The sequence below is a fragment of the Equus quagga genome, chromosome 22, assembly GCF_021613505.1.
Source record: "Equus quagga isolate Etosha38 chromosome 22, UCLA_HA_Equagga_1.0, whole genome shotgun sequence".
Classification (NCBI taxonomy): Eukaryota; Metazoa; Chordata; class Mammalia; order Perissodactyla; family Equidae; genus Equus; species Equus quagga.
Window position 1 is genome coordinate 24,823,154 of NC_060288.1, and position 9,389 is coordinate 24,832,542.

The window sequence follows — 9,389 nt, forward strand, 5'->3', positions numbered from 1 at the left end:
ATTGCTGTATCAAAGACTATGTACATGTGACATTCTGTTAGACGCTGACATTGCTAACTCAAGATCGAACCTTTAAACTCCTATCAACAGAGTTCAGGGCCCGGTCACCCATACACTAGCCTAAGCAGAATAGTGTCAACTTTTGGGGCCCACTCAGTGGCACAGCAGTTAAGTTCACACGTTCCGCTCCGGCGGCCTGGGGTTCACCAGCCCGGATCCCAGGTGCAGACATGGCGCCTCTTGGCAAGCCATGCTGTGGTAGGCGTCCCACATATAAAGTAGAGGAAGATGAGCACGGATATTAGCTCAAGGCCAGTGTTCCTCAGCAAAAAGAGGAGGATTGGCCCCAGATGTTGGCTCAGGGCTAATCTTCCTCAAAAAAATGAATAGCGTCAGCTTTCAAATGAGTAAAATATGGTATACTATTCCCATTTGCATTTATCTGACTCCTGGTGAATTTGAGCATCTTTTCATGTACTTAAAGGCCATTTTATTTCTTTTGACTATTAGTATCTATTACACATATTTCTACTTGACTGTTTATCCTTTTCTTATTAGTATGCAGGAGGTTTTTTGCTAAGTGGCAGAGAGGCAGGGCAATCTACAGATAGTCTTTCTATTCTGCAGACTTTCAACTAAAGTCTGTTTGCTACATAGATCCTAAGCTTTGAGTTTCTCTGGAGCTCCCTTTGGGAGAATGGCTTCCTCGCTGACAACCCTCTCGCCTGCCTGTGTTGAGTGGTGTATCTGTCCGCCTCGGTTTCTTCATAAATCTGATGCTGCTTGCTTTCAATTTTCCAGAAATTCCTCCCACTGCCAAAAATATGATTTACAAATAACATCCCTTCTTCTTTTCCAGCTCTGTTATGGGTTTATTCTTTTAGGAAATACATTGTGTATCATCTTAATTGGATTTTAAGAGATAGGGAGGGGAGGTAAGGATAAACACTGACCGTGACACCTGCAAAGGAAAAAATTCACTCTGCGATGCCCGCTGGTCTCTTGGGTCATTGTCAAGGGCAAGTGTTAAGTAACACAGTAAAAGAATGGAGCGTTACCCCCAAAAGGAAAAGAGTTCAAATACCAAGAGGAGCTCATGAAAATTTCTGGATTTTTCAGAAAAGAGGGAAGATAAAAGTCATTTATTCCTAAAGGCTAGAGCTACTCTATGCCTAAGTGGTTAAGAATAGACTAATACATTATGAAAGCAATGTCTTCCTCAGTTATTTTTAATTAAATGTGAACATCCTGGGATGCTGATAGAGGATGTCATGCTTAAATTTCCAAACGATGGTGAATTTGACATCAGGATTAGAATATCAAAAATTGAAGCTATGGCACATGACAGAAAGTCTGTACGAGAGTTCAGGAAATCACTGGATGATAAGGAGAATTCACACTATGGGGTCTTTATATCTGTCTCTTAGAAAGAGGATTTATTTAAACACATAAATATACTAATTTTTTCAAAAAGGAGGCCTTTATGATACCTCTGAAGGTCATTAGAAACAATGCAAAATGGGGAACACGTTTTCCCCTTAGGAATGTGTTAAGGCCCTGGAGGAGGAAAGAGTGAAACTGAGGGAGCTGTGATGCTCAAGGCCCTCCAGCACTAAGGGCAAGTCAGCTCTGCTCAGTGGTGTTTAGGACCAGCGGCGATGGCCAAGGGGCAGAGCATATCAGAGCAGGGGACAGAGAGACATGTAAGAATGGCCCGTATATCCAGCAGGACCAGCCTGCACTGCAGTGGAGAAGACACAGCAGACCCCATGCATCTGGGGTGGCAGGGAGCAAAAGCAGCCGTGAGAGCAGGACGGGGGAAAAGGCAGGTGTCACACTGCAGCCAGAAGAGAGTGTGCGGGCACGTGCTCTAGGAATAGGAGGGCACCCCACCCTTTGCTGTATCAGTCAGGTTCTCCAGAGAAGCAGAACCAATGGGAGGTCTGCAGATAGATACACGGAGAGAGATTTATTTTAAGGAATTGCCTCACTGAGTTGTGGAGGCTGGCAAATCCAAAATCTGCAGGGCAGGCCAGCAGCCTGGAGGCCCAACGAAGAGCTGATGTTGCAGCTCAAGTCCAAAGACAGTCTGCTGGCAGAATTCTTTCTTCTTCAGGGGACCTCAGTCTGTTTTCTCTTAAACCTTCAACTGATTGGATGAGGCCCACCCACATTATGAAAGGTTATGTGCTTTACTCAAAATCTACCGAGTTAAATTTTAATGTCATCTAGAAAATACCTTCACAGCAACAGCTAGACCAGTTTTGCATCAAATATCTGGACACCATGGCCTAACCAAGCTGACACATAAAATTAACCATCACACCCACCCTTCCTCCTGGGTTCTTCCTCAACTGGTCAGGAGGTCTGGGATGATGGGGAGGGCTGGGTTTCCTGCAGTTCCAGAGGAAGTGAAGAAATGCCATTTGGTTTCTGTTGTTATTGCCCAGGTCCTAGGAAAATATACGTCAGGGTAAGCACTGGGAACTAATCATGATGTGAAAACGTTAACATCATTACCTCATGCCATATAACACGAATATGCTCAGGGAGTCGGTCTACACACAGATGTCATCCTGAGTCCTGACAAATCCCTCCTGACACAATTGAAGCCCATCACCCTCGCGCCTCAGTCCTCAACGTTCCAAAGGAGAGAGGGGCTTTCGTTAGAGGAGAAGAAAATATTGAAGCTCCCCAACTATTTTTCCTCTTTCCCAGGAGAGAGCAAAGATTGATTTCTCCGCAAACCTCCGAGCTTTACATTTCCATTCCAGGGAAGAAAAAATGTATTTGTGAGGTCAAAAGTTTGTGAGAGCACCTCCCAGCAGAAAAGTGTTTACATGTCATGGAAAGGCTGGTTGAGCGGAAGGTGCAGTGTTCGCTGGAGTGCTGTCCCAGCTTTCAACGGGTACCAGACTCGGGCCATTGTAATAAGTACAGAGAGCCCTGCATCAGGAGTCAGGGGCATCTGATGCTAATGCTGGTTCTGCCACCAGCTGATCATGTGACTTCAGGCAAACCACTTCAATGCTCTGCCCATCAATTTTCCAAATCATTAAGATGGAAATCATAGTACACGCCTACCTCCCAGAGTTATTGTGCTTATCAATTTTGACAATAGATATGAATGTGCCAAGTGCCGTGTCAATATGAATAACTGTCATTTCTTTGGACAGAGTCAGTTGTTTTTAGGAATAAAGACTGGGAGACTAAGGCTTATGTCCTTTCCCTAATCATTTTCTCTTTTATGAGTAGGCAGTAGGAAGCTCGTAACTAAAGCTTGCTAAGCCTCTGGAAGGAGAGAGTATTGGGGGGCCGATTTACTACAAATTTTATGAACCATAAAAATGTTGATGAAAGTTTTTATTTTTCCTTTGAATCTGGAGCCAGAATGAGTTTCAGTGATATGGAGGGGCTGGAATTAGATAGCAGACGTATGATCTACCCAGCATTCCTTCCCATTGGGACTTTGCCTCCTCCATCACAGGTGACTCTAGTGAGGCTGTCAATCCCGTGACCCCCTTCCCCAGTGGGGGCGAGTGTGTCTCTTAGGCAGGCCAATCAGAATGCCCACCTCTCTTGACACAGTGATTGGTCCAGGGGTGGTCACATGACCTAAGCTGACTCCTGAGTTCTTTATGAGACTGATAGACATGCTGAGGGAGAAAGGTCCTGTCTCTCTTTGGGACTGTGAGCATACTGTCTTTGACTTCTTACTTACTTAAGTAGATGAGTGTGTAGTGGGTTGAATAGCATCTGCCCCAAACTGATGTCCACCCAGAGCCTCAGAATGTGATCTGATTTGGAAATAGGGTCTTTGCAGGTGTAATTAGTTAAGAATCTTGAGATGAAATCTTCCTGGATTTAGAGTGGGTCCTAAACCCAATGAGTGGTGTCCAATGAGAAGAGGAGAGGACACAGAGACACAGGGAAGCGGGCAATGTAAAGATGGAGGCAGAAGTTGGGATGATGCGTCTACCAGCCAAGGAAAGCCAAGGATTGCCAGCAGCCACCAGAAGCTAGAGATGCATGGGATGTTTTCTCCCTCAGAGCCTCCAGAAGGAACCAACCCTGCTGACACCTTGGTGTTAAACTTCCGGCCTCCAGAACTGCGAGAGAATAGATTTCTATTGTTTTAAGCCTACCAGTTGGTGGTAGCTTATTTTGGCAGCCCTGGGAAACGAATACAGAATGTTTTGCAGAATTCAAGGAAAAGCAGAACACAACGGGCCTCAGGAAAAGTGGGAACCAGGGTGGGAGCCATATCTCCTCCTCTATGTCTTATAGCTCCAGCATTTTCAGTCTCAGCGTCTCTCAATTTAAATACAGACCATCCCCAGCTTACGATGGTTCAACTTACAGTTTGTTGACTTTACAGTGGTGCAAAAACAATACTCATTCAGTAGAAACCATGCTTCAAACTTTGACTTGTGATCTTTTCCTGGGCTGGTGATATGCAGTACGATTCTCTCTCGTGAGGCTGGGCAGCGGCCACAAGCTGCAGCTCGTGGTCAGCCCCTTGATCACAAGGGTGAACAACCCATCCACTCGCAACCGTTCTGTCCCCAGACAACCATTCTGTCTGTCACTTTCAGTACAGTAGTCACTCAATTACATGAGACAGTCAACACTTGATTATAAAATAGGCTTTGTGTTAGATGACTCTGCCCAACTGTAGGTTAATGGAAGTGTTCTGAGCATGTTTAAGGTCGGCGAGGCTGAGCTATCTTGTTCGATAAGTTAGGTGTATTAAATGCTTTCTCAACTTCAATGATATTTTCACCTTGCGATGGGTTTATCAGGACCTAAACCCATTGTAAGTTGAGGAAGATCTGTAAAGTGAGAGAAAAAAATCTGGCCCACCTATACCAGATGCCTTCCCTTTGTCAAATCACCATGGCCTAGGAGAAAGCCGGGCACCAAAACTATGCTAGTCGGGACCCACCCCTTGTCGACCAGGGAAAAGTTCTCAGAGAAAGAGAGTCTCGAGCAGGCTCAACATTCCCATACCTCATCTACTGCGCTTCTGTCATGTAACAGGTCATTGAGATAGACCAGTGGCCACTAATTCCATTTGATAATCATAATCCCCTAGGAAACTTATAAAATTGTAGGTTACTGGGCCCCACTGTAGACTTACCTAGTGAGAATCCCAACAAATATGGCCTGGGCCTTTTTTTCCTTCAAAATCTCATTAGGTGATTATGATAATAGCCAGTAGCAATAGTGGGCTAGGGCTAAATAAGGTTATTGAAGAAGCTTCTTGATAGATGTGACTTGAGCTGTGCCTTAGAGGATGTATATGACTTTGTTGGCAGGAAGGAGTGAATTCCAAGCAGATCCTTAAAAAGATGCTATGAGTCCTCATAAATTGAACTGTTTTGTGCACCCAAAAATAGCTACAAGGGAAAGACAAGTGGGTGTGCAAGACGGATTAGTTTTTGCAACCTGACTTTCCTGTACAAGTTTGTCTTTGGATTTATTGCGTGCTGTCATCTCATGATCGGTTTAATGAATCAACAGAGTTTATCCCTGTTTCAACAAGAATCGTGTAACACTCTGGAAGGAATCCGGGTACAGGCACCCTTGAACTCAAAGGCTTTAATGCACCACGGTGAACTCTATCCTGTATCATCTGGCTTTGAATCAACATTTTATAATGGAAATACTGACATTCTGCCAACAACTAGAGACATGATTTATTTAAATATCTTGGCAAAAATCACTCATCAATTTCTGATTTGGGGAGATTTCTTTTTCTTCACTCTTGGTTTGGAACTTATCTGTTCATCTTGTATATATTACCATACTGATAGTTATAACTGAAAGCCTAGATGAACTCTTTTGAAATATTTGCATTCCAGAGGGTGGAGTTCTCCAAATGTCATTCATGCACTTGCATAAATACACACACACTCATACACACGGAGCCAACACTCCCCAAGGTTCTCATTTAGAATAAAGGACACCTCTAACCAAATTCACAGCCAGACCTGGAGGTCTAGCTGTTAAGACTCAGCGCTCTCATTGCCCCAGAAGCAGCCCGGGTCCGTTTCCCGGTCAGGGAACCACACATCCCATCTGTTGGTTGTCATACTGTGGCAGCTGCGTGTTGCTGTGATGCTGAAAGCTGTGCCGCTGATACTTCAAATATCAGCAGGGTCACTCATGGTGGACAGGTTTCAGCGGAGCTTCTGGACTAGACAGACTAGGAAGAAGGACCTGACACCCACTTCCAGAAATTGGCTGTGGAAATCCTATGAATAGCAGTACCACACTGTCGGACATAGTGCCAGAAGGGGAGAGGATGGCGCAAGAAGGCCAGGCAGGGTTGCACTCTGTTGTCCACAGGGTCACTAGGAGTCAGAATCCACTAGATAGCACTAGCAACTAACCAAACTCACCTCTCCCTAACACTGACTAAACTACTTGCTGTGAATAATACAGTATAGATAGCCTCGAATGCCCTTTGGAATTTAACCTGTAGGCAAGAAACAAGTTAGAATTTGGGGTGAACCTGGGAATGAATAAGGATTAAACACTTTTAAATTGCTTACTGTGCACCAGGCACTGTTCTAAGTGCTTTTCTTAAGTCATTTAAATCTCACAACAAATCTGTTCGGTGGGTTCTATTGTTATTATGAACACTTAACAGATGAGAAAACTGGGGTACATGGAGATGACAACACACTCAAGTCACACAGCTCGTAAATTGTGGTGCCCGAGTTCAAACCCAGGCAGTCTGGCTCGAGCTGTGGTAGAGTAAGAAATATATTTGGTCTTTGTCCCTTGTTCCTGGCACACAGCTCCTAACACTGTTGGAATTTCTTAACTGATAGGAATGTCTTTTGTTAGCCATAATGAGCCCCTTTCCATTGCAACTAAGTTTATGCTAATTAGGTGATTTAGGGCAGAGCTTTAGTAACCTGAAGATGGGCTGGTCACCGGAAAGACCAAGTTATCTGAACGTTGGAACTTTCAGCCCCACCCACCCGCTTGGGAAGTGGGAATGGTTGGAGGTTAAGCTCTATCAAAACTCTTGAGCAACAAGATTTGGTGAGCTTCCCCGTTGGTGAACTTACCCAGGTGCTGGGGCACACCAGAGAGAGCACGCAAGCTCTGGACCCCCCATCCCCTCACCTTGCCCTGGGCGTCTCTTCCACCTGGCTGTTTCTGAGTGTATCCTTCATAGGAAGCCAGTAAACCTAAGCAAAGTGTTTCTCTGAGTTCTGTGAACTGTTCTAGCAAATTATTGAACCTGAAGAGGGGTTGTTGGAACCCCTGATTTATAGATGGTAGGTCAGAAGTAGGGGTGGGTAGGACTTGGGACTGGCATCTGATGGGGGAGCAATCCTGTGGGACTCAATCCTCACATCTGTGGAATCTGATACTAACTCCGGGTAGTTAGTGTCAGAATTGAATTGAATCGTTGGACACCCAGTTGGTGTCTGGAGAATGGGCTGTTGGTGCTCTCAGCTTCTACACCATGCCCCCTCCCCCAGAGGTAATGGTTGACCCTGTGAAAATGGATGATGTTTCCCAAGGAAACCATAGAGAAGGAAGAAGAAAAGTTAGTTGAGTGCAGAACTTTGAAGAATCTTTGTTCTTGGGATAAAAGCCAGGGCACAGGAGACAGAAAAGGGGTCAAAGAGATTGGAGAACTCTGCACCACAGTGTCAAGGAATCCCCACAAGCAATACATGTCAGAGGTCAAATGCCTCCAAGACTTCAAGAAGGAGACAATCTATGGAAACTTCTTACTGGACTTTGGGGACATTAGTGACTTTTAGAAATACAGATCCTGAAGAGGACCAGAGACAGGATCCACAGTGCAGAGGATTCAGGTGTGACCAACAGTGAGGATGCAGAGATAGCAATTATGTCTTTCAGAAAATTTGCTGTCGAAAAGAATGAAAAAGGGGTATGGAAACAACAAGCTATTAGCAAAGTAGAAAATCTTCATTTGTGTGCTTGTTTATAAGGATAGGAAAGCCATAGTAGTTGCTTAGTTAATTCACAAACAAATAAAAATAATAGCTCACATTTATTTCATGTTTTCTATATGTCAGGCACTATTCTAAGTTCTTTACATGCATTAACTTATTTATTATTTCCAACAGTCTTATATGAGGTCGTGTTATTATTATCGTCATCCCAATGATACATGTAAGGAAACAGAGGCACAGAAAGTTTGCCACTTGCCCAAGTCTGTGCTCTTAAGCAGCACACTACTGCCTGTAATGATGGTTTGAAGATCAGATGGAGCCAACACTTTTAGAGAGTCTTATTTCTAAAAATAAATCCATAGTAAATTGCATTAGTCTGCATTAATGATTTCATCTATTATCCAGGGAATGGATATGACAATGAGAGGCGTTAGGGAGAAAGCCTGGCAGATTTCTAAGATAAAAGAGCATTATAAAAACAACTGTCTTCCTCGTCACTGTATCCTTAGCATCCAGCACCATGTGCATAATGGGCATTCCAGAAATATTTGTGGAAGATTAAATGAGTACTCTTAGCCATAAATTATTGTGATCAGATGGGTAATATTTATTGACACTAACATAATTTTTAGTTATGATGAAAAGGAAGAAGTAATAAAAGAAAAAAGTAGCTATTTGTAAAAGTTATATTCCATAACTTCCTTTGTTTTTCATACGAAGAGTGCTTCTTTTTAAAATCTCAATCTAAGGAATATTCCTTACCATCCCTGTCTTTGTCCATTTGGGCTGCTGTAACAAAAATACCGTAGACTGAGTGGCTTCTAAACAACAGAAATTTACTTCTCACAGTTCTGAAGGCTGCAAGTCCAAGATCATGGTGCTGGCAGATCTGGTGTCTGGTGAGGGCCCTCTCTCTGTGTCTTCAAATGTGAGGGGCGAGGGGTCTCTCTGAGGCCTCCTTGATAAGCGCACTAACCCCATCATGAGGTCTCTGCCCTCATAACCTAATCACCTCCCAAAGGCCCCATCTCTGAATACCATCATCTTGGGAGTTAGGATTGAAACATATGTATTTGGGGGTCAGGCATGGTCAGACCATAGCAATCCCCAATCAGTTTCTGGGTTTTGCCTGTCTTTAAGAGTTCTTAGGAGGGGTGTGTGTGTGTGTGTGTGTTGCTTTTTGGTTTTGGTTTTTTAAAATGATCTGTGTTGCTGAAACAGCAGAGGGAGCTAAAATTAATGAATAAAAATTAATGAATGAGATTCCTGCTATTGTCATCAATGCTTCCAAGGCACAAAATATTTGAAAACCAGTCATATCGGTTTTTCATTCCACTAGGAACAGGGTTTGAACAGGGAGTAGGAGAGTCATTGTAGTTAAAATAAGGTGCTAGAGCTGAAGCATTGCTGTTATGCATTGAGAAAGCATAGCTCATGCAGCAA